Raw genomic sequence first — 26,693 nt, 5'->3', positions numbered from 1 at the left:
TCATGACCTAATATTTGTATTGGTCGAGTGGGTGTCCTATCATATACTGTGCCTGGGTTGGTCTGTTATCACATGTGAAGAATGCAGGGACCTGGTTGGTCCGTTGTGAAAGGTCCCGCTGGGAGATGTGTCTCCTGGCTAACAGCATGTGGAGTGGCTGTGTGTAATGGCTGCACGTGCCTGGTGATTCCCAGGAGGGAATGGATGTCTGCAGCAAGGAGAAACAGCCATGAGGAAACCCAGACGTGAGTGAGATAACTATGAGACTGAAGAGCCTGTGTATGCCAACCTGTGTGACCACAGGGAGGACAGAGAGAAGCTCTGTCAAGGACGCTATGCTGATATGAACGTTATGTTGCTTGCTGTGGGTTTATGCTGCATAAATAAACCGCATGGACTATAATGGTTTTATGGAAAACCCGTGCCGGATCTGGTTTTGTGGCGGCTAAGCGAGTGATACCCTATGTGAATGACAGTGCTACCTCACAATTGGTGGAGATTGCAAAGGGCAATAACATGGACAAAACAGAATTCATCATCTTTCCCCATCTCACGTGACCCCCCCAGTGAACCTATCCATTAAAGTAAATGGCTGCCCACTCTCCCCAGTCCCACAAGCTCGCTGCCTCGGGGTAATCCTTGACGATGATCTCTCCTTCAAACCACATATCCAAGCCCTTTCCACTTCATGCCGACTTCAACTCAAAAACATTTCACGAATCCATTCATTCCTCAACCAAAAATCTGCAAAAACCCTAGTCCATGCCCTCATTATCTCTCGCCTTGACTACTGCAACCTCCTGCTCTGTGGCCTCCCCTCGAACACTATCGCACCCCTCCAATCTATTCTAAACTCTGCTGCCTGACTAATCCACCTGTCCCCCCGCTATTCCCCAGCTTCTCCCCTCTGTCAATCCCTTCACTGGCTCCCCATTGCCCAGAGACTCCAGTACAAAACCCTAACCATGACATACAAAGCCATCCACAACCTGTGTCCTCCATACATCTGTGACCTCGTCTCCCGGTACTTTCCTGCACGCAACCTCCGATCATCACAAGATCTCCTTCTCTACTCCCCTCTTATCTCCTCTTCCCACAATCGCATACAAGATTTCTCTCGCACATCACCCCTACTCTGGAACTCTCTACCACAACATATCAGACTCTCACCTACCATCGAAACCTTCAAAAAGAGCCTGAAGACCCACCTCTTCCGACAAGCCTATAACCTGCAGTAACCACCGATCGACCAAACTGCTGCACGACCAGCTCTACCCTCGCCTACTGTATTCTCACCCATCCCTTGTAGATTGTGAGCCTTCGCGGGCAGGGTCCTCTGTTATGATTGAGTCACCGTAGGAGGCAAAAATAGAAATGCTAGCTAAGTCCAGAAAACCAGAGAAGTTGGCAGCTATCGGATTGCAGACCCCTGAACGTATCAACACAACTAGCAGTAGCCGTGGGGGGCTCCTACGATGCCCTAGGCCCCTCGATCACAGCCGGAGGACTACATAGCCTAAAGACAGAAAGGGAAATCTAAACTGCCCCAGAGCAGACCCCAAAGCAAAAGGCAGCCCCCCACATATAATGACGGTGAAGCAAGATGAAAACACTAAGACAGACAGAAAGATAGACTGAGCAAAGATGGGGCCCATGCTAGCTTAGATAGGAAAGGACAGGAAGGCTGCTGTCTGCAATCCGTGAAAAACCCTATGAAAATAAGAGCCAACAAACTGACAGTAAAAAAGGCCCTGAAGACGCTAGGCTTCAAAAAGCTATGTCAGTACTCAGGAATATTCTGAAGACAGAGCAACAGGCAAAAGGAGATTCAGCTCACCCCAGCAGGGAATGGCAGAATCCAGAAAAGCAAGGAACACAAAACACTAATGCAAAAAGGCAAAGCAGAAATCTTAGCTTTAGATGAGCAGGAATCAGACTGGTTTCCTAGAAGTCCACAGAGAAATCACCCGCAGGCCAGAAGGGCGTCGGCAGCCTTATATCCAGTCATTAACTCCACTCAGCCAGTCATCATCATCAGCCCCAGGTGTTTGACAATCAGGCTCACTACCTTTCTTCACCAGAAGAGGGAGTTCCTCTGGCCTCAGTAGTGAAGGGGAAAATGAACTCACAACAGTCCTCTCTCCTCCTGTACCAGTTATGACTTGTATAGTTTAACATTATTGTACTTGTTTTTATTATGTATACCCCTCCTCACATGTAAAGCGCCATGGAATAAATGGCGCTATAACAATAAGTAATAATAATAATAATAATATTGTAGCCTTGTTGCTGGGAGCAACGAAAAAGGACTGTAAAATTTGGTTGCTAAGGGCAATGCTGAGCCAGGAGGGCTGACGGTCGAGAAAGCCGTGTAATATGCTGACCAGCCACGTGTGTGAGCAGAGCCTGTGATGGCATGCATTTGGGAAAGCCACTGCCCGGCTGTGGCTCTGGAACCGTGGGGTGGCCTAGTGAGTAAGGCACTATCCGGATCGGTGAGCCCAGTGCGACCGCTTCCCCAGGAGAAAGAGACTGGTGATTGCTAGGGTGCCTCTGCGGAGAAGAGGTACCCGAGGACCTGTGTGGCCGACACAGGTAACGGACAGGTGTTTGTGTGGTACTGACCTGGGTCAGTGAGTAAGACTGTGTACCTGGAGGGTTCAGTGAGGAAAGGTCCTGGAGGGTCAGTGGTGGGAGATTCTAGGAGAAAGAATCAGATCCCGGGAGCATGTGGTATGACCTTGGACCTGGTGAGGCGCGAGTGTTGGGCAGTCTCAGGTGGACCTGGTGAGGCCGGTGTGTGGGGAGACCCTGGGAGGAGGGTTGCTCCATGAATCGCACCCGATGCGCCCTGTGTGTTGGACGGTCTCAGGCGGAGACGGAACGTCCTGAATAGCACACAGACAGGACACGTGAGTTTTGTGTGGTGTGCTTTTTTCTTTTCTCCACTCAGCCTGCGGTGGCTCAGTGGGAGTCAAGAAGGTGACAAGCGGTTTCCTGTAACTCAGCGGGGTTACAAAGGGGACAAGCGGCTTCCGGTAACTCGGCGGGGTTACAAAAGTGACACCAGCAGCTGTGTGTGAACGGCAGCCGGTGGTGTCGAAGATCGGTGACAGCAGGAGCTGTGCTGGTGCCTACAAGGACTTGTGTGGTATCGCAAGAGACATAAACTGTGTGGTGTGAACTGTGGTCTGAGAAGACCGGTATAACGGACATGGGGAAATCCTGAAAGGGGGCGGTGGCCCAAATCGGGGTGGTAGCCCAAAAGGGGGTGGAGTCCCAAATCGGGGTGGTAGCCCAAAAGGGGGTGGAGTCCCAAATCGGGGTGGTAGCAAAAAAGGGGGTGGAGTCGCAAATCGGGGTGGTAGCACAAAAAGAGGTGGAGTCCCAGAGGTGGCCGGTGACCCAAATTGGGGTGGTGGTCCAGAAAGGGGCCGGTGTGACAAAAGAGGAATCGCAGTGTTCCTGTATGTTGTTTCCAGAATGTGGGATATTCTTTCCGGATGATGACTGGCCACAAGTGTGTACTGCAATGCTGCACCGGAAAGGAATCTCGGGACGGTTGGACTCAAAGAGTCAGGTGACTCTGGTAGGAACTCCTCTCACTTTCTGTCTGACCGATAAAATGGTCCAGCTTTGCTGTAAACATGGGGTCACGGTGAACTGTGCAGTAGACAGAGTAATGTTTGAGGGGATCAGAGGCAGTAAGTGCCAAGGTGGTAGTATACCACCAGACTTAGTGTATGCCTTGGAGTGGGGCCGGGACTTTGTCAGGTTTGATGACATATCCCTGGAGGGTGGAGACGTTCCTACGGTTGGGCTAACCGATACTAAGACGGTGATGGCTCCTGACGTGGAGAGGTCAGAGGTAGAAGTGACCAGGAAAAGGGGTATGTTGGCCCAGTGGACGGACCTGACATCTCGTGACAGGACTGACGTTGACCTGGTCGAGTAGACTGCTGGAGTATTCGCATTGGTTAATGGGTAACTGGAGAGGTTGCTCGGCAGGTCGGGGTGACTCAGACTCTTGGGGTGACTGTGGCTCTGAGAGAGACAGGGAGCACAGACTAGAGGAGCTAGAAAAAGAAGTCTCTGAGCTCAAAGGTCACATGGTAATGTGGCAAGGACTGAACAAGGCCCTCAGAGACGAGGTAGAAGAATATGTTAAACAAGAATGAGTCTTGAGACAAACGGCCGAGCACAGGGTCGAGGACCTCGAGAAATAAGTCTTGGAGCTCAGAGGTCACCTGTCCACCTGGCAAAGTGTGAACAAGACCCTTAGGGAAGAGATGGAAGAGATCTTCGGCAGGAAAGGAAGTTGGACAAAGAATTACTGTGGGTGAGCGCGAGTGACAACAAGACGGAACTGCCAGTACCAATTGTGGCAAAGGGTCATGAAGAGGTAAACTCTTGTGAAGTTTGTGAGCTAAGGACTGAAGAAGACAGTTACCCGGTCGGGTCAACTGTAGTGAGGGAAGTGTCTGTGGTAAAGCCAGAGTCTTCCGTCCAGGAAGCGAGCAAGACCACGACCTTCAAATCTGTAATTGAGGTACCCGAAGACATGCAAGAAGCCTGTACAGAGGAAGGTGTACATGAGGCTTTCAAAGTGGAGGTCCAGGCGTGTAAGGTGCACTGGGCACCTGAGACTCAGCAGTTGGTGATAATATCAGCCAGGGAAGATACAGCAAACCGGGTAGCTGTCCTGAAAGAGATGCATTTACAATGTCTCCATGCCAAACAGCTGGTCAGGCACAGTAATATGAAAGCTGCTCGACGCTTAGAGTTAGCGAAGGAGGCTATGGATCAGCTTGGCTTGCAGAAAGATGTGGCTCCGGTACCCAAAGCTCTGATTGGGAGAATCGTTGGAAGACTCGGGAAGGTAATGCAAGACCTTGTCAATATCTCCGGTGTGGTGAGGGTGAGGATCCCTCCTGAGGATGAAGACCAGGTATCCAGTGAAGTGGGTAGGATTCCCATCATGGTGGCTGGCTCCATGGAGAGCCTGAGAGACTTTTGGATGCTCATGGAGTATCGAGTGGGGTACCTGCAAGAGATTGAGCAGTTGAGGCAGGACCGTCGGCGAGTCAATAAAGAGGTACGGAATACCAGGTGGCGGCCGCCTTCAACCCAAGATGTAAGGACCCGAACGGTTCCTCCAAGAAGTGACATGGCAGATGGCCGAAGAATGTCAGCAAGTGGTAGTTTGACTGGCAGGATGACGTTGAGAGACCGTAGTTCCTGTGAGACGCTGAATGAGTCAGACTCAGGCCAGACAGTGGGCGTAACTAAGACTTATGACCGTACTGACCGGGGGAACTGGTCGGGGAACAGAACAAACAGGTAGAGGAATGTGGTGACTGTGGTGACACTGATGACGCAGACAGGCTGTGACTGGAGGGCCAAAGATCAGGGCCGATATTCTGGCCGCTGGGGATGGGGGAGGCCTAACGTAAGAATGAGGCCATATGACCGATGGAGACTGTTCTCTTGACCTGGGGGGCAAGGTGTAGTGAGTGACCGGTCTCGAGATCCTGGGGTTATGCTATGTGTTCAACCCCACAGGTTTGAAGAGGGGGGAGGTATGTGGTGTAGTGACCACTGTGTCAGTTAAGGGGCGCTGTGTGGATGTCCGAGGAGAGAGGATGAATGGCAGAGTCATAAATGACCATTATGTATCTCAAGGTGGGTGGCCTTGAGATGGAGACTGATGTGTGTGTTGATCAGCAGGGATACTGATGACGTGTTGTGTCAATGTGTCAGGGAGAAGTCTCCAGGTAACTGGGGAGACCCAGTTACCTACAATCCCACCCAGGGGGTGTGCTTAAGAACGCTATTCTAAAGTGTGTGTGAATGGTTCAAGGACCTGTGACGAGGTCATAGCCATGTGACACGGTGGGCGTGGCTACGGACCATATAAGGTGGCCAGGGTAGGTGAATGCAGGGACCTGGTTGGTCCATTGTGAAAGGTCCCGCTGGGAGATGTGTCTCCTGGCTAACAGCATGTGGAGTGGCTGTGTGTAATGGCTGCACGTGCCTGGTGATTCCCAGGAGGGAATGGATGTCTGCAGCATGGAGAAACAGCCATGAGGAAACCCGGACTTGGGTGAGATAACTATGAGGCTGAAGAGCCTGTGTATGCCAACCTGTGTAACCACAGGGAGGACAGAGAGAAGCTCTGTCAAGGACGCTATGCTGCATAAATAAACCGCATGGACTATAATGGTTTTATGGAAAACCCGTGCCGAATCTGGTTTTGTGGCGGCTAAGTGAGTGATTCCCTATGTGAATGACAGTGCTACCTCACAATATATAAAACTTGAGTTTAACCCTTGCTCCACCTCCCGCTCGTCATTGCATCCCGCGTACCTGCTAGTTACTACATTTTGGCATAGTCGGCAGGATGCAGTCTGCCAGCAAGGAGGCGGAAGACCAAGGGTCGGGGGTGGCCCACGGTCTAGCATATCATTGGGGGCTGTGTTGAACAACTTGCCAAAGTTCACGGGTAGCAATACTATGCTCTGGAGCTGGACAGAGCAGATGCGGGGGTTGTTGTGGATGCTCCCGATGACCCCTGACTTGGAGGCTGCAGTGACTCTTATGGCGTTGGACGGGGAAGCCCAGGACTCAGTAATGTTATGGCCCCCGGGCAGCGAAACACCTTTGCCAGGGTGTTGCAGATCCTGGAAGAGAGCCATGGTGACCCCACCGATGTAGGGAATCGAGGACCCAGCTGTTCAGTCATATGCAAAAAAGAGGGGGAGACGGTAACACAATATATGGATGTGTTGCAGGAACTGTATACGGCCATTAAAAGGAAAGATGGGGTCGGTGTGGGGCCTGTTGATGTGACATTACTTGACCTTTTGGTGAATGTGCTACGGGACACCCTGACAAAACAGGCCCTATGGGAGCGGGTACAAGTGAACCCGCGTCTGACCTTCTTGGAAATAGGGAGTGAGGCATGCACACGGGAACGGGAGCAGGGGGTGAAAGCCCCCCGTGGGGAAGGCCCGGAGTACCGAAGCTTCCGAGAACACCATGAGTGAACCCCAATGGGTGGAAGAAATGAGGCGGGAGCTACAAAGTATCAAAAGCGAATTGGCTGAAGTGAGGAAGAAATCCGAGGCCACAGGTAGCCTGCCGGGGCTGGGCGAAGAAGCTATGAACCGCCGCAGCCCTCGCCTGAGCCAGTTTCCACAATCCCTTGCCTGTTATGATTGTGGAGAATTGGGACACTTCGCTCGGGAGTGCCCACGGCGCAGCAGGAACCCGCCCCGCCGGCCAGTAAGCTAGAGGGCTCCGAGATGGGGGGACACCGCTTAGAGCCAGAATCCACGAACAAGGGTGGTGGAAGTCCCGAGGATTTAGTAGCAAAGTGTCTGCTAATCTGGGTGGAGTTTGAGGGCCGTGCTGTGCGCTGTTTAGTGGACACAGATTCACAAGTCACAACTATGCCGGAGGCCTACTTCCAGCGGCACTTCCCTGAGGCCATAAGGCCCCAGTGGGGGCCCATAATCAAGCTGTTGGCCGCCAATCAGTTACCGATTCCAGTCGTTGGAGTAGCATGGATGCAGGTCTCCATGTGCGGCAAAGAACTGGGCCGACGTGGTGTGGTCCTGACCCGAGGGGAAGCGGGCGACAGACACACCGTCACCCTGAGAATGAACGTAATAAAGGAATTTGGCAGCCTCTTTTTCAGAGAACTGGCCCAAGAGACTCTAAAACAGTGGAGCACCCACACTCCCCAAGGAAAAGTTTTTCAACAGTTAAAACGGGAAGCACAAGTCCGGGAGACCTGCCAGGAGGGGGAAGTGTTGGGCAAAGTGATCGCGCCTGCGGCCGCGCAGCTCGTATCACCACCTGGACAGACAGTAATCTTGTTGTCCGTTCGAGCCCATATACCCTTGGACGGAGTGGAGGTGCAGGTGGAGCCATCATTTTCCGAACAGCTACCTTCGGGGCTCCTGGTGGCCAGTGTCCTGGCCACTGTGAGGCAGGGGACAGTGCCCATACGCTGTGTTAATCTGGAGGACCAAGATATTATAATAATAATAATAATAAATTTTATTTCTATAGCTCCGACATATTCCGCAGCACTTTACATTTCAGAGGGGACTTGTACAGACGATAGACATTACAGCATAACAATAATCACATAGATCATAACAGATACCAAGAGGAATGAGGGGCCCTGCTCGCATGCTTACAATCTATGAGGAAAAAAGGTAGACACGAAAGGTGGGTGGTAACAATTGCCCTGATTGTTTGGATCAGCCATAACGGTAAACATTGTATTCAAACTAAAGGAACAAAAGAGCGCAATAGGGTCTTATCCGGGTTATTTCTAGAGAAATAAATTAGAATTTACTCACCCTTTTCAGGAGAGGTTCAGGCATGTGGGATCAGTAGTCTGCTTGCTGCACGTCCAAAGGTCAGCTCTGCGACCGCTAGAAACATCAGATTTTGGAATAAATTCTTGGACTTTTGTGCGCTGCCAGATAAATTCACTAATCCAAAGTGAATTTATCTGGCAGCGCACAAAAGTCCAAGAATTTATTCCAAAATCTGATGTTTCATAACAGTAAACATGTAACAGTACAGGCACAGAGGGCTGATAGACGCATAAAGCATGTGGGAACATGATACTGGGAACCTGGTTATGGTAAAATTTTTGACTGCCACACAGGGATAGTTATGTTAATGTGTTGAGGCAGTAGGCCAATCTGAATAAATGCGTTTTCAGGCCACGCTTAAAATTGTAGGGATTGGGGACTAATCGTATTGACCTGGGAAGTGCATTCCAAAAAATTGGCGTAGCACGTGTAAAGTCTTGGAGATGGGAGTGGGAGGTTCTGATTATTGTGGATGCTAACCTCAGGTCATCAGCAGAATGGAGGGCATGGGTAGGGTGGTAGACTGAAATGAGGGAGGAGATGTAAGGTGGTGCTGAGCCATGGAGTGCTTTGTGGGTGAGGGTAATAAGTTTGTACTGGATTCTGGAGTGGATGGGTAGCCAGTGTAAGGATTGGCACAAGGTAGAGGCATCAGTGTAACGATTGGCGAGGAATATGATCCTGGCTGCAGCATTCAAGACAGATTGGAGGGTGGAAAGTTTGGTAAGAGGGAGACTGATTAGAAGAGAGTTACAATAGTCCAGACAAGAATGAATACAAGAAATAGATATTATCGTGAGACCTCGCTGCGAGATGGCCGAGGTGGCAAAGCCACTGGAGGTGGTGTTACCACCCCCGGTGTTGCACCTAGGGATATGCCCAGGGAACCCCTGGGCTGTGACTGTAAACTCAACCCAAACTTAGGGGCCCTCACCTGCTCAAGAAAGTCGAGTAATCTTGGAACAAATGCGAGCAGAGGTCTTCGGACTAGGCCAGTCCCAGGTGCAACAGGTGGAGGCTCTCCTAGGCCAATACAGATACTTATTTGCTCGCCGCAAAGATGATTTTGGCTGCACGACAGCCATTACTCACGGAAATCCCACCGAAGGCACGGCCCCTATCAGAGAACGCTACAGGCAGATTCCCCCACAGCTTTATCAGGAGGTGAAGACACTGTTGGGTGAAATGTGGCGAAAAGGGGTCATCCGAGAAAGCCAAAACCCCTGGGCTGCTCCCATCATACTGGTACGGAAAAAGGATGGTACATTACATTTCTGCGTGGACTATCGAAAGCTAAACGCCTGCACCGTCAAGGACTCATATCCGCCTCCCCACATAGAGGAATCCCTGTCTGCCTTGGGAAAGGTGAAATACTTCTCCACCCTGGACCTGGCCCGCGGATACTGCCAGGTACCAATGTCAGAACAGGACCGGGCTAAAACAGCTTTCATCTTACCCATGGGACTGTTTGAGTTCAATCGGATGCCCTTCGGCCTGGCCAATGCCCCTGAGACCTTTAAACAGCTAATGGAGCCGTGCTTAGGTAACCTGAATTTCGAGGCCTCTTTAATCTACTTGGACGACATTATCATCTACACCGCCACGTTTGAGGACCACCTGTACCGCCTAGGCCAGGTGCTCAGCTGACTACAGAAATACAGGTTGAATGTGAAGCCCCAGAAATGCCATCTTTTCTGCACGGAGATTGAGTATCTGGGATATGTGGTTTCCACTGAAAGCATAAGACCGTCTTGGGAGAAGATCGCTGTGATACGGGATTGGCCTACTGCCGAGACGGTAAAGGATGTGCGGGCATTTCTGGGTCAGGCCGGATATTACCGTCGGTTCGTGGAAAATTTTGCCCGCCGAGCCCGGCTACTGCAAGACCTATTGAAAGGAACCCCGGCCGGCGCCAGCAGCTGGAAGATTCAATGGCAAGAGTCTCAGGAAGAAACCTTCCAAGACCTCAAAGCAGCGCTTACGGAGGCCCCAGTGTTGGCTTACGCGGATCTTTCACAACCGTTTATCCTACACACCGACGGGAGCTTGCACGGGCTGGGGGCTGTGTTGTCCCAGATGCAGGATGAAAGAGAGAAGGTGATCGCCTATGCCAGTTGGTCCCTTCACAACTCCAAACAAAACCCAGACAACTACAGCTCCTTTAAGCTAGAGCTACTCGCATTGGTGTAGGCCATGATGGAGAAGTTCGTGGAGTACCTGGCAGGCTCCGAGGTGCTAGTACATACAGACAACAACCCACTGGCCCACCTCGAGAATGCCAAGTTGGGGGCCCTGGAACAGCTCTGGGTGGCCAGAATGGCCAAGTTCAAGTATAAGATCGTTTACAGAGAATGTACAAGAGGACGCTCTTTCCAGAATCTGACACACGGCCCCAGGCCGGAGTCGGGACAAGGAATTGGAAGGAGAAGAAATCCCGTTCTGCTCGGGCCCTGACGGGATGGTAGTAAGAGAGCAGTCCCGTGAGGGACCAACGGGCTGCCTCCTAGAGCAGCCCAAGGATGAGTGGGTGTGACTGCAACAGGAAGATGGAGAAATCGCCATCTTACAACAATGGGTGTCCTCGAAACAACTACCCAGTGACGCTCAGAGGAGGGCTCTCTCTCCGGACACTCTACTAATGTTACGCCAGTGGGAGAGACTGGTGATCAAAGACGGACTGCTGTATCGAAAAGTGAAATTGCCGGTGGGGCTGACGACCACTTGGCAGGACGTAGTACCGGGAACTCAGCTGGCCAAAATTGCCCAAGAGGCCCTTGAGAATGGGGCTCACTTCGGGGCTCAAAAGACTTTTCAGTGGCTGCAGCGCATAGTCTACCACCCCCAATTAAAAACAGATGTCGAAGAGATCTGCAGGAAATGTCGCCAGTGAGAACTGACTAAGCCACCAGAAAAAAGAGCCCCTGTACAGACGATAGTAACAACGGCACCCATAGAATTGATGATGATAGACTACCTGACCATGCGACCAGCTCACCAGGGATACGAGCATTGCCTGGCAATGGTAGACCATTTTACCAAGTTCGCCGTAGTGACACCCACCAGAGACCAAACGGCAGAGTCCGCCGCCTCTGCCATTTGTAAAAACTTTATTCAGGTCTATGGGTGTCCCCGACGAATCCACTCAGACCAGGGCGCTTGCTTCCTGGGGAAAGTAATGGAGGAGTTGCATCGTCTCTACAGCATCGACAAATCTCGGACCACAACATACCATCCTCAAGGAATCGGGGCCTGCAAGCGATTCAATTGCACCCTCATCCAGATGCTACGTACCCTGGAGGATGATCGAAAGACTCGCTGGCCCTAGTATATCCCCAAACTGGTCTGGTACAACAACCATGTACATCGGGTCACAAGTTACACCCCGTACTCGCTGCTCTTTGGCCGGGAAGGAAAAGGAATCACTGAACTAGAGTTAAACCCTGAAGATGAACATCCTTGGATGGGGTCTCCTCGTGGGTCCAAGATCACCGGTATGATACAAACCCTACAAAGGCTAGTTCACACGAGGCTCCAAGAGATGGAACATTCAGGGAAACCCCCAGGGAAACCCCCATCACAACTGACAGTATTTCAAGTCTGAGACCGTGTCCTTGTATGGGAGAACAAACTAGAGCACTGGTGGGAAGAGGGTACTATGCCGAATAGACCCAGATGGACCCATATACAAAATACAGTCTGAAAAAGGGGGAAGACGAGTTACTCGAACTGTGCACCGCAACTTGCTACGACCCTGTATATCAGCGGACCCCGAGTGGTCTGACAGCCCTCCTGAAGCCCAAGACCCCATAACGGCAGTCTGGGATGAAGAAGACGAAGTCCCCCTGGCAGCAAATACCAATCCACCGGGGGCCGACACTACCCCGGCCCCAGCTACCCAACCACCTTCCACCACCTCTGAGGACTCCATTGCACCATCCGACCTACGACGCTCCGAACGGTCAACAGCAGGAAAGCCCCCCGAACGTTACGAACAGGACCAATTCATATGGCAAAGACAAATCCGGCACCGGAAAAGGGGCCAGAACCCCCTGAGACCCTCGCCTGTGGATTGGCGAGTGAAAAGGGTGGGGGAATGTAGGGAAGTGGGTCCAGGAAAATGGACCAAACGTGTCTCTGGGCTGGAACTAGGAGGGCTGTCACCCGTGTTCCTGGGGGGCATGATTGTAAACCAGGATTGACCTTTGACCAGGTAGAAAGGGGGCAGGACAACTTTAAGACGGGCGGTGCAGGAGAACAACAGAGACTGGGCGAGGAGAGCGATGAGAGATTGGTGAGAGGAGCCTAGCAAACCTCCTTCTGGAAGGGTGAGTCAGCACTTTGGAGAGAGGAGAGAGAGGAGAGACAGGACCAGACCGGACGGAGCGGAAGGCCCTGACTGCACACCCGGAGCAGAAGTTTCCCCCCAAGCCGCTGAAAGGCGCGGGACGCGGTGCATCCTTAGGCGCGGCACCTCCCGGGCTCCAGATGGAACTTCACCATGGGCATTTCAGCTGCCACCAGCGACCGACACATTGGGACCCACGGCCGCTTCCACTCTGCCTGACACCGCAGCTGCGGCCTCCACACCAAGCCCCGCAGCCGCCTCCGCTCTGCCTCACACCACAGCTGCGGCCTCCACATCGGGACCCATGGTCGCCTTCCCCCTGCTCCACGCCACTGCTGCAGCCCCCTCCCCGGGGCCCGCGGTCTCCGCTCCACACCCCACTGCGGGGAGGCCCAGTGACAGGGAAGCTACGGGGGGCCTGTATACACCCCGCGGTACCGGAGTGTAAGAACTTACAGACCCTCCGTCAACGCTTCCTCGGCTGGACGCGTTGACTGAGGTGCCGCCAGGACATTCCTTGTACAACAGCTCTGCAGGACGTCAGAAACAGATAAGTGACCCTCCATTGTTCGTTCCCTCGTTTTAGCCCAAGGTTCCATATTTGCCCTGACCGTGGCCACAAAGCGGTCAGCTTTCGCCCCGTATTGTTTAATCTGTGTAGGATTTTGTATTAGTGTTTTACTTCCCTGCATGGAAAACTCTTTGTCAGCTTTGACCTATATACATATATATAAAACTTGAGTTTAACCCTTGCTCCGCATCCGGCTCATCACTGCATCCCACGTACCTGCTAGTTACTACAGAAGCGGCCCCTCATCTACCAGCCACTGAACAAATGCAGTCCCAGTCATCCAGCAGCGATGGAGCAACCTTGCAGGCTTCACAGGCTGGGGAAGGGGCAGCCGGTCCATCAGGTTTTCCCCTCTCCCAGCCCTCTGCCTCTGCTTTTGCTGGGTCTTCTTATCAGCAGCAGAGGGCCTGGGAGAGGTAAGGCATGCCTGAGTTTCTGCAATTAAGCTCGGTCTTCCAGGATGGGGTTAGGTTGATTAATGACAGAGTGAAGAATGGGTTCAAGGAAGTCAACAATCGCCTTGACTGCTTGGAAGGCGATATTAATAGACCGGCGCAACATTTTTTTTTCTGCAATTGAGCGGAGAGTGTCAGAAAACCTTACGCCTCAACTCCAGCTGACCGTCATGCAGACCTGCCAGGTGGCTTACAGCCACGCATTACAGCAACAGCAGCAGTCACAATCCTACAATCAACAGGCCGGAGGATGCTACCAGCAGCCAATCTACTATCCAACTCCCACAGCACCGAACTATCCGCCACCACCACCGCCTCCAGTTCACCGAGCGACCACGCTGCCAAGTGTATCAACCCTGCAGCCGGCAGCATCCACCATGCTCCAGAGTCCAGCACCCCTGCAGCCAGCAGTATCCACAATGTAGCCCAGTCCACCTCCCCTGCCCAGTCCTCCACCCCTGCCCACTACAGCACCCCTGCCCACTACAGCACCCCTGCAGCCAGCAGTATCCACAATGCGGCCCAGTCCGGCACCATGCTAGATGACTGCTACAGAGCCCAGCACTCCCACTCGGCCAAGAAAAGCAAGGTCCAAAAAAAAATCTTGGCATAAGGACCAAAACCAGGAGCCAAAAAAATCTGCCCACCTTGAACCCACCACCTCCACCCTCATCTACCAATTTGTCACTACCTTCCCTTGTGTCTCTGTCTGTTCCTTCCAGTTTATCTATTGATTCCCATGATTCCACTTTGTCATCTATCCCCAATACCTCCACTGCCATCCCTGATGCAATCATTCAGTTTGTTGCCCCTTCGCCTGTAGACCCTTCCCCTGTAAACCCTTCCTCATCAACTACCACCCAATCCTCATAGCTCCACACCCCGAAGGTCCTCCCAATTTCACCCTCACGTAAACCCCGAAGAAAAAACAAATCACCCCAACCTTAACCATTATTTTGTTGTAAAAGTGTTTAAAAGGAAAGTTGTTTGTAAAAGTGTTGAAAATAAAATTTGTATTTTGTTAGCACTAGTGGTTTTTTTATCTTTATGCGCTGCCGCCGACACAAACACACTTTATTTTTGAAGTAAGGTACAACATAAACACACTTTATTTTTGAGAGAAAGTAGTTTATATTTAACTCAGAAAACATTAGGGGTAAATTACATTACATATACATGGTAACATCACAGGTACATTTAAACATAACAGGTATGTAATGTTTGACATTGCAGGTATGTTTTAAACATAACAGGTACAAAACATAACAGGTATATTTAACTTAACGGCTTAAATCATTTCTTCTTGCCATGCCACACGTCCATTAGCTGAAACAAAGTAAGCGGCAAACTTATTCCTCATCTGGGCAACTTCCACTGTGGTTCTCATAGGATGAAATTGGTAATCATGCAATGTAATGGGTTCCTCAGGTTGTAAGCTTGGTCGCGCTTTTACTATGATGTAGTTGTGCAGAACTACACATGCTTTCACAACCTCATCAATAGTGTCAATTTTTAGATTAATGGATGTGCATAAAATGCGCCATTTCGATACCAGCAATCCAAATGCACACTCCACGGTTCTTCATGCCCTTGTCAGTCTATAGTTGAAAATTTTTTGTGTGTGATTTAAGTTCCTACTTTAGTATGGTTTATTGAGGTTGGCACACATTTGGAATGCCTCATCACCAACAACAGCAAAAGGCAATGGCGGTCCATCAGTGTTGGATATAGGTGGTGGCGGCGGAAAATTAAAATAATTTCCATACAGACGTTGGCCTATGTCTGAGTTTTGAACATCTGAGAGTCATTGCCCTGTCCAAATGAGCCAATGTCCACAGCAACAAATCTACAATCGGCATCCGCAATAGCCATAAGAACAATGGAAAAATATTTTTTATAATTGAAGTACTCTGTTCCACTTCCAGATGGTTTCATAATGTTTATGTGTTTGCCATCCACAGCCCCTACACAGTTAGAAAAATTGCAAATTTCCTGGAATTTGGAAGCATTTTCAATCCAGAGTTTACTTGTGGTTTGGGGGAGAAATTCTTGCTGCAGATTGCCCACTAAAGCACGACAAGTGTCTATAATAATCCTAGAAAGGGTGGATACTCCAATCCGGAATTGGAAATATAACGAGGACAATGTCTCTCCATTAGCCAGGAATCTGCGGAAAAGAAAATGAAAAACAAAAATCAGTACACTGCTTAGGGTTAGGGATAGGGTTAGGGATAGGGTAGTGTCATGATCCAGGTTGGATGATGACAGTTAAAAGCACATGTAACCTTTTTTTTCCTTAAGCTGTGTGCTTAAGTTTGAGTTTGTCCCCGGTGGTGGTTAGCGTTATTACACGAGAATCTAACAGGTGTGATTCCTCTGGCTTAACTATAAAGGTGTGTCATGTGCTCTCACTGGTGTTGGTGATAGTATTCATTTCCAACCATCCTTGGTGGAGAAAGGAGCTGGAGAGAGTTCCTTACAGCATGGTCAGAACCCTGGTGTGGAAGGAGTCAGAGAGGATTTCCTTGCAGCTCTGACAGAGCTTGGTGGCAGCTATTCAGGAGGAAAGCTGCATTCTGGTGGTGGACTCTGTTGCTGGGAGCAAGAGCAACAGAGCAAAGCTAAGTGGTGTTTCCCTGTTTGTGCCTTTCCTTTATGTGTGTTTCAGTGCAGTGGTGGGATTAGTCTCTGCACCATTTCACTAGAAAAGGGTAGGTGCAGGGCGAGCTAGGGTTTAAAGGTATCCTGAGCGGCGCCCAGTGCGGAACCGGCTTAGGGATCGGTAGGAGTGTAGAGACACTGACTCAGGGGAGTGCAGGAGGTCTCCACGTCCCCGTTCCCTATCGCAGGGCCCACAATTGTAATTGTTTCCCTGGTGTTTCCCCTTATTATTTAAATTCGCCCAGCTGGAGGCGGTGTATCCGGTTTCACGTGTATTTCTGAAATTCGCCTGCTGGAGGCGGTGTATCCAGCTGCACGTCTTATTATTTAAATTCGCCTTACCGGACGTGGTGTATCCAGGGTCACATGTGTCATATAAATTCGCCCTGCTGGAGGCGGTGTGTCCAGTCACACGTTGATCGTTACAGGTAGGGTTAGGTTTATTTGTGACAGGAGTTTCATTTTCAACAATACGTACCTCAGAGTGACCAAGAGCCATTCCTCAGCAGGAATTGCTCAACGGAGCTGTGTGTCCTGCCTGGCAATGCACCCTTGGACACGTATCTGCAAGTCATGGCAGCTCTATTGCGACATCCTTGTGTAGTCAAAAAACTTCTCCGAGATTGGCCGCAGCTTGGTGTACAAAGAGTGGTAGGCTCCACGGCTCTCTCAGAGTTCAAAGATGGGGTGTTGCCAATAGCGACGATGACGTCTTCTCAGTCTTTCTCTTCTTTTGTGTTCTTGACAAGCAAAAGCAAAGGCAGCAGCCAAGTTCAATTGTAAATCCAGATCTTCGAGGAAGCTGTCCAGGTCAAAATCCATCTTGCAGCTAGATACAGCAGCCAAAGATGAGGATTTCCTCAGTGCAGTGTGTCTATATATATAGAAATCCCATGTGACACGCCTACTAGGTGTCTGATGTCAAGGAAAAGCTACTGGAAAAAATTGGAAATTTCTAATGTATGCGCATAAAAACACAAACGCATGCAAAAACGCATACACACGAATGTAAACGCTGCTTTTTTTGCCATCATGCGTAAGATGATGCGGATGATACGCTTCGGATTCAAACGCAAATGTGAACCTAGAACATAAAAAGTACCAGCACAAAGTCAAGAAAATTTCATGTATTTAAACTTAGAGATACATATCAAAAAATACGGAGAAAAAATTAGTTTACCATATACAATGAAAAATAAGTATTTATTAATACAAAAGTTCATCAATTAAATAGTAAAATGTGCAATAAAATATATCATATCAATTAGTATGTATGGATCCACATGATCCACAAGACTGATGGCCACAGACTATGAGCAGAACATAATAGCAGGACAGAGCAAAAAATAACCTATGTCAAACCAATGGTGATAGAAAGAGCTAATGTAAACATCAGGCAGCTGATTCACTCAGTATCAGGTGGCTCATATAGCCTACCATGCAGTGCAATGGTATGCTGAACAAGTACCCGTAAATCATAAACATCGCCATGGTATCAACAATGAATATACAGTATATGTATACATATGCAAAGACCGCTACATGACTAAGTAAAGAATGAAGAGGTTAATTACCCATAGTGAGTGCCCGTGCTGTGACCATGTTCCCCAATGCACGTTTCGCTTGATATTTCGTCGCCTCCTCAGGGGGCGTGCTGATACCATGGTGATGTTTATGATTTAGGGGCACTTGTTCAGCATATCATTGCAGGCGATTCAGGCGATTCAATACCAAATATGTGTATGTTTGTTTTTTTTATCATTTTATTTTGAATGGGGCAAAAGGGGGATGATTTGAACTTTTATTTTTTTACTGTTTTATATTTTTAAAACTTTTTTTTACTTTTGGCATGCTGCAATAGTCTCCATGGGAGACTAGAGGCTGCCATAACCCAATCGGCTCTGCTACATAGAGGTGATGATCAGTTTGACTCTATATGTCATCATCCGAAGTGGATCTGACAGTTTTAAATGCACAAAGTGAACTTTTTTCCTTTGGCTTATGCCAAAGTGGTGTGATTGCCCCCGGTGGCCATTAGAATTATTACACGTGGTGTCGTTCATTCTAAATTGCCCCGGTGGTGGTGAGTGGTATCGCACCTTAGTTTTTGGTTTAATGTGCACGCAATTATAAATCAGGTGTGAGGCTCTATAAATTAGTCTCAGGGTTGTTCAATCACTGTTGGTGATATTGTGAGTCATTTTCAAGTAAGCCTGGGTGAAGGAAGGAGCTGAACATGAGTCCTGTGCAGCACAGCCAGAGGGGTTGAGTCAGCTATGGAGTCTGCAAGGAGTGCTGGCATGGATTTGTGGAGTTCATCGTTGGTGTCTGCAAGAAGGGCTGGCATGGCGTGGTGGAGTCGCAGTTTATGGTGTCAGCAGGAAGTGCTTGCATGGCTTGGTGGAGTGGCGACTATGGTGAGAGTTGCACTCAGCATGCTGGACTTGGTTGCTGAAAGCTGGACTCAAGCATGCTTGACTTCATGGCAGAAAAGTTGGACTCGAGCATGCTGGACTTTTTGGCAGAAGCTGGACTCATCATTGGGACTCTGTTTACTGGGCAGCTGCAACTGGTGGTGGACTCTGCTCCAAGGCTGCACTATGGTGATGGATCCGGTTATGGTGATGGATCCGGGTGGAGAAGATGCACGCAGGTGGTGGGCTCTGTTGCTAGGAGCGTACGCAACAGAGCAAAGCTAAGTGGTGTTTCCCCTGTTTTGTCATCTTCCCTCATGTGTGTTTTAGTGCAGTGGTGGGATTAGCTACTGCATCGACCAATTCCCTAGGGAGGGTTTAGGTGCAGGGCGAGCTAGGGTTTTTAGGTTCCTGTGCGTCACCTGGTTTGGAACCGGCATAGGGAACGTTAGGAGTGCAGGGACACTGGCTCAGGGGAGTACAGGAGGTCTCCACGTCCCTATTCCCTATCGCAGGGCCCACCATTGTTAATGTTACCCAGGTTTCCCCCTTATTATTTAAATTCGCCTTACTGGAGGCGGGGTTTCCAGACTTGTATATACGTGTAATGTCTAAATTCGCCAGTTGGAGGCGGTGTATCCAGCTGCATGTGTTTATTATTTAAATTCGCCCCACTGTAGGCGGTGTATCCAGGGTCACGTGTCATATGAGTTCACCTTGCGGTACTCGCTGCGTCCAGACACACGTGACCCTGACACTATGTAGTAGAATTACTCACTTGCTAAGAGCGCCTACCACTGGATAGCGCTCACAGCAAGCCGGCACTGACAACCATAGAGGTCTCCAGAAGATCTCCGGTTGTCATGCTACACATCGATGACCAGCGATCATGTGTGTGGGTCACCGGTGGGCAGGTTTCCTGTGCGATTGCTGGAAGCGCTTGTTAAATGCCACTGTCAGCGTTTGACAGCGGCATTTTATGGGTTAATAGCTGCGGGAGGTTTGCGATACCACCTGCAACTATTGCGGGCACATGTAAGCTGTTCAAAATAGCTGACATGTCCAGGGAAAAATTGTGGGCTCACTGCCGGACCCCACATCAAAGGGAGGGAGTCCAACATCGGCGTACTATTACGCCCGATGTCAGAAAGTCACTCCCCATAGTCCTCCATACATTAGACTGCATCTCATAGTTCTCCACATTGTATAATGCACACCCCATTATCCTCCCTATAGTACAATGCACTCCTCATAGTATAATGCACCCATTAGTCCTTCATATAGTATAATGAATTCCACATAGTCCTCGATACCGTATAATACAGGTCCCATATAGTACATATAGTATAATACACTCCCGATGGTCATTGATAGAGTACAATGCAGCCCCATATAGTATAATGCATCTCATAGTCCTCAAAAGAGTATAATGCAGACTTCCTGTAAAGTACAATGCAGCTGTCATGATCCAGACCAGGTTTTTCCTGGACTGGTCATGTCAGGGGTTAGCTTTTCTCTGCCTCGTTCTGGTGTCAGGTTGGCTATTTCTCTGCACTGCATCCTGCAGGCAGTGTCAGTTATATTTTCTGCCTATGGCGTGAGAAGCTGACTCTGGTGAAAAACTGATTTGAACTGCAGTGTTTTACTGACTGTGCCCGTGTCTGTTCATTCCCCTCTTCCTATCCCGACTCAGTGTTTCCCTTCGTGTTTGGACTCCCTGGTACCCGACTTTGCTTTGGCTCTGACCTGCTCCTGTCTCTTGCTTCTGGTATTTCTGCTTCTGACCAGTACTGACCTTTATGGCTTTCCTCTGACTCTGTATTTGGTATTTCCTTTGGTACTGTGCTATTCTCTGGTATCGACCCGGCTTGTTTGACTTTTCTGCTGTCACCTGGTGGTTGCCTTGCTGCAGTGCTGCTTGTCTGCTCTGAGCAGTATTTTAGTCTTCCCTCCACTCTGCTGCCATCTTGTGGAGTTTGCATTTACCTGCAGAGCTGCAGCGTGACAGCAGCCACCTCATAGAGTACAATGCAGCCCCCCATAGAGTATAACGCAGCCCCCCTTAGAGTATAATGTAGCACCCCCTCAGCGTTCAATGTTCAATGCAGCCCCCTCAAAGTATAATGTGGCCCTCGCTCATAGAGTGTAATTCAACTTCCCACACACAGTATAATGCAGCCCCCCACATACACAGAATAATGCAGCCCCCCATATACACAGTATAATGCAGCCCCCCTACACAGACACACATACACACACAGTATAATGCAGCCTCCCTACACACACAGTATAATGCAACCCACACAATAATGCAGATCTCTCACACACACAGTATAATGCAGCCCCTAAACACACGCACACAAACACACACTATAATGCATCCCCCTAAACACACATGCACATGCACACACCGTCCAGCAGCATTACACACAGTATGTGGAGGATATGTATGATGGGTATATGGGCAAGGGACTATGTATGTCACTGACATTTATATATCTATCCTATGTATATACTAGCTGAAGAGCTCAGTGTTGCCTGGTCATAACAACTAACTGTGGTTAGGTATAACAAATTATAATGATTATCCTCCATCCCATGGTCCAGTGCCCATATACCCATCAGAAAAATATCCTCCATCCCATAGTCCCATGCCCATATACTCGTCATACATATCCGCTATCCCATAGTCCTGTGCCTATATACCCATCATACATTTCCTCCATCCCATAGTCCCGTGCCCATATACCCATTATGACATCTTTGCCATGGCATCCATTCTGACATCGGCCCAATGCCAACCTATTATGACATCATCATCACCATGGCAACCATTATTACAAAACCGTCACCATTGCAACCTATTATGACACCATCATCGCCATGGCAACCATTATGACATCATCGTCGATACACACATACACACACACGTACACACACACATACACTCAGCTTTATATATATAGATATTTATTCTATCTATTCAATTCTAACCTGTCACGCTGTGATTTTACTGTACACGGCAAATGAATTGCTGACTTTTCCAAGGTCATCTATGCTTAAAAATCAAACAGAACTCACATGGTCCGAGTGCTGTGCGATTTTTTTTCTCGCACCCATTGACTTACATTGGCTAGTATAGTCTGAGATTGGCCGCATTTACACTTTCAGTATTTGGTGAGTTTTTTACCTACGTATTTGTAAGCCAAAACCCGGAGTGGGTGAAAAATGCAGAAGTGGTGCAAATGTTTCTATTATGCTTTTCCTCTAACTGTTCCACTCCTGGTTTTGGCTTACAAATACTGGAGTAAAAAACTCATCAAGTACTCAATGTCTCCACATGGCCATAATATGCTGCAAATTGCAGCACACTGCAATTTTTTTCTCAGTCCGATTTCAGCTGAGAAAAAAATTGTAGATGAGATGTAAGCCATTGAATAACATGGGTCAGAGTGCAATCCGATTTTTTCTCGACCGTTTTTCTCACAAATGAGTATGAGCCCTTACCCAGGTTATTTGTATCTTCTGTGATATAATACAACTGACACGTCTCATTTAAAGAACATTTTAGAAGTCTCATTTGACTAGTTAATTTTCATTGAAATAGGAGTAAAACCATCATGGATGAGACCAATGCTTTTCCAGAAATCTTGTTTTCCAGCCTCTCACTCAAGGATTCAGACTGTATGAGTTTTTGCCCAATTGAGTACGAAATAATTAGGTTGATGTGATGAAGAACTGGAGCATAAGAAGACATATGTGACAGCCTATGCATCTTTGATGGCACCCTCGTATTGTTACATTTACTTTCTAATGACCTTAGTTCAGCAATTTTACTTTATTCCCTGTAATGTCTGTTATTAGCTTCCCCTAAAATTTTTTTTTTTTTAAAGATGATAGCAAAGGACAAGATGATAGGAACTATGCTATAAAGATTATGTCAGTGTGTTCTGCAAATGAAAGTAATAAAATGTTTCTGAAAGCCAAATGACAATGGGCAGACGTTCCTTTGAATTTGTAACTTAGTATGATAATGCTATCTTTAAAGGGACTCGTTGCTGACAGGGAAATAACAGAAGCATTTTGATATAACTAAATAAGAGGGCAAGAAAATGGACTTTGCCATGTGACAAAAGAGTAAAAGGATCCTGAACAGATTGAAGCAGGCTCTTGTTCTTGTCAATTACATTATATGGAAATGATGAAACGCTGCTTGAGACGTGGACACACAATACAGAATAAGAAAACTATTAAAGGATTCATTATGAACTGTAATGCAATATTTAAAAAAATATCACATTTTTAAAATTCATATCTGATTTCTTATTGAAACTTCACACCCACTCTCTCTCTTAATACCTGACCTCTCCAACTCAAAAACATATCCGGCATGCATATCAACCCCCAACATGAGGCAATGAGTCATTATCAGAGTATCCAAGGTATAACTGGAATCTCCTAGGTCCAAGGTAAAGTCTGTAATAGGCTGAGCATACCAAGTTCCATTTCAAATACTGCTGTCTTAGTTGCAGTTTATAACCACAGATATTCATGGCAATTATGAACACAAGAAATAGAAGTTTTAACCCTCATGATCTGTCAAAATATTAGAAGTGTCCAGGTGTTGATTTAATTCCCACTGCTCCCATGATCATTCTGTTGACTGCTGATTGTTTTTGTGTTTTTGTTTTACCTGCTGTTCTGTTCGGTCAAAAATGACCGAATGTGAAATTAGATTTTTTTTTTTAAATATTCATTATGCGATTCTGAAACTTGTGGTTAATTGACTTTTCCTCATTTGAGGGGTTCTTACTATGGGTATTTTTTTTATATATTTCTTTTTGTTTCCTTGGTTTTTTTTTTTACACTTGTACTGTTCGGTCAAAAATGACTGATAGCCTTTTATTCTAATCTCCTGACATTTTTTGAGTAAAATAAAGGAGTTAAAATGTCACTTTGGACTATATATTGTATCTACCACTATTTATCAACTTATCTAGGTCCTTATGGTGCGAGCAGATTTACACATACATACATTTTCAAATTATGATACTGCAGATGGATTCGCTTCCAGTATAGTTATGTGGAAAATGTTTTGATGGGAAATGATGAGGAAACCCAGACAATTAGTCGGATGCAAGAAATCCATTTGAAAAACAAAGATGTAGTTTGGAACTTGCAGCCTTCTGCTCAGGCTGGTAGAAAGTCTTCTTTAAATGTCATAAAAGATACTCCAGGTCCTACTAGGTACGCTATATCAAGAAATAATGACATACAATCTGAATTCAAATTGTTCATAAATATAACCATGCAAAACATCTTAATACAAATGACAAACAATGAGGGATCTGAGATAGCGCTCACTAAATGTGTTGGGGGACACTCGCTTGGTAGCGGGATTCAGACGCACAGGAAAAATTTTCCACTTAAACAGTCCATCCGGTTTATTTAGGCAGGGTAAATTGGATAAAGTACAGTCTATTACATTACAGCAAGAAAACATGTGGCGACCACCAGTCTGTTCCAGTTGCAGAAACACCAGTCTGCCTTTCATACAACCCCCTTGTCCGAGGTTACCTTGTTGTCAGTCCTTACTTCCAGGGAAGCTGCCTTACTGGGATCACTGGAAAAAGAGCAAAAAGCCCAGTCCAAGGGGGTGCACAGGACAGGATTAAGTATAAAAATTGCTCATTTATTAGGATAAAATTAGTCCACAACGCGTTTCGACAGAAAAAACTGTCTTCATCAGGTGGCAAACTTTTTTTTACTCTTATTCCAGTACTTTCCCTCATCTGAGGCACCCGGCTGGAGCAGCATTGCTTTTTTATCTATCACTTGGAAACGTGCAGCTGGCGCTCCCGCTGACCGTCTTCTCCATTTTTTTGCCTTTTTACTGGGATCACTGCTCGATGACTTGCTCGACTAGTTTAACCCCGTCAGTTCCAGATCCACAGAAGGATGGTAGCTTCCCCAATACAGTAGCCATCACAGACTCTGCAGGTACATGATCTTCACCATGTGCTTTTCAGGAAACCTGTCCTCTTGCAGGACCTTTCAACACAGAGACCATGTGACCAAATGACAATCTCATTATATCCTATGAGACCCACCCCTTGAAGGAAGGTGTATGGTTAGCCAGACCTACCCAGCTCTCTGGCTAACCCTGTAAGCCCAGCCCCTTATAAGCTAATCAAAGCTCATGGAACTACAGGTCCCAGAGCAACATTCCAGGCTTACAGCGCAGAGGAACTCCACCTCTGCCATATATACTGGCCATTCACAACAACGCTGGTCACTGTCTCACATATCCCCCCATTCATACCTGGGGGGTTGAACACCTGTCATATACCAGGGGCCTCGAGAGAGAGGGCACCCATGTTACCTTGCACTACCAGTCGAGAGGGCCTTCTCAGTCAGATTTGAGTGTCAGTTCCCGAAACATAGTCCATCCCTGTCAATAAATTCCTGTCTGTGAACAATGCACAATCGGACTTCGTCGCCTCATGTTTCAAAGTCATCACTTTGTTAGGCCAATCCCACCCCCAGTGGTCTGTATGTAGTCCTTCAGCTTCAACCCATGACTCACATTTTTTCCATGTCACAAGACCCTTTTTAGTCACCACCTTTCGCAAGTACACCCTTCACTCGACTTCTCTGTCCATGACCGCCTCCAATGGATTGTGCAGCCGTGAGTTTCAATACAGTCGAGCCTACGGTCTGGTCTGAGTCTGACCTATCTAGTACGCTACAGGGTCTCCCACCCAGGTCACTCAGCACTGAGTTAACAGAGAATCACTACTTCTAACTCCTCCATTCTTAAGGGAACCCCTTTATTTCTCCAGACCTTGGGTTGAAAGTGGTTGCAATCTTCTTTCCATTTCCTGCAGCTCTTTATTAATCTGCAGTCTGTCAAGTCTTAGCTGTTCTATTTCCCTTAGGTCCGTCACACGATACTCCAGCTGTCATGATCCAGGCCGGGTTTTGAGTCCTGTCCCCCTCTTTCCCAGTCTGGTCATGTCAGGGGTTAACTTTTCTCTGTCTCATTCTGGTGTTGGGTCTGCTATTTCTCTCCACTGCATCCTGCAGGCGGTGTCAGTAATATTTTCTGCCTACGGCGTGAGTAGCTGACTCTGGTGATACCCTGATTTTTCCTGCTGTGTTTCGCTGTCTCTGCCCGTGTCTGTTCCTTCCTCTCCTCCCACCCCAACTCAGTGTTTCCCTTAGCGTTTGGATTTCCTGGTATTTGACTCGGCATTTGCTCTGACCTGATTCTGTCTTTTGCTTCTGTTACTTCAGCTTCTGACCGGCATTGACCCTGTGGCACGGCTCTGACCCTGTGTTTGTTATTTCCCTTGGTACTCAGTTACTCTCTGGTATTGACCCGGCTTGTTTGACTATTCTGTTGCCACCTGGTGGTAGCCTTGCTGTAGTGCTCTGCTCTGTGCTGCATCGCATCCCTCACTGCACTCTGACACCAGCAGAGTCCATATATCTCTAAGACTTTCCACCGTACCCACAATGGAGAGTGGAACCATACCCTTTTCCCTTGGTATCTGGTCTTCATGGTCACCTGGAATTCTTAATCTCACCACTCCAGACCTATTCACCATCTCTTGCATGGCTCGACCATTTCTTTCAATGACTTTCCTCACCATAGGAATAGGCACCTGAACAACGTCTTCCACAAGACTCTGAGCTTCCCTCATTTGCTCCAGCCACCTAGCAGCATCTTCATTCTTCAATCATAGCATCCACTTTGTATGCACACATCTCCAGTGCATGTCACTCAGGACAACCACTCTCCTTGCTGTGACATCAGTTGTGGACAGTATGACTAACTGTTTAGTGTCCGGG

This window comes from Dendrobates tinctorius, unplaced genomic scaffold, assembly GCF_039654945.1.
Source record: "Dendrobates tinctorius isolate UK_male_01 unplaced genomic scaffold, ASM3965494v1 ptg000102l, whole genome shotgun sequence".
NCBI classification, from domain to species: Eukaryota; Metazoa; Chordata; class Amphibia; order Anura; family Dendrobatidae; genus Dendrobates; species Dendrobates tinctorius.
Note: the sequence above shows the minus strand (reverse complement) of the source record.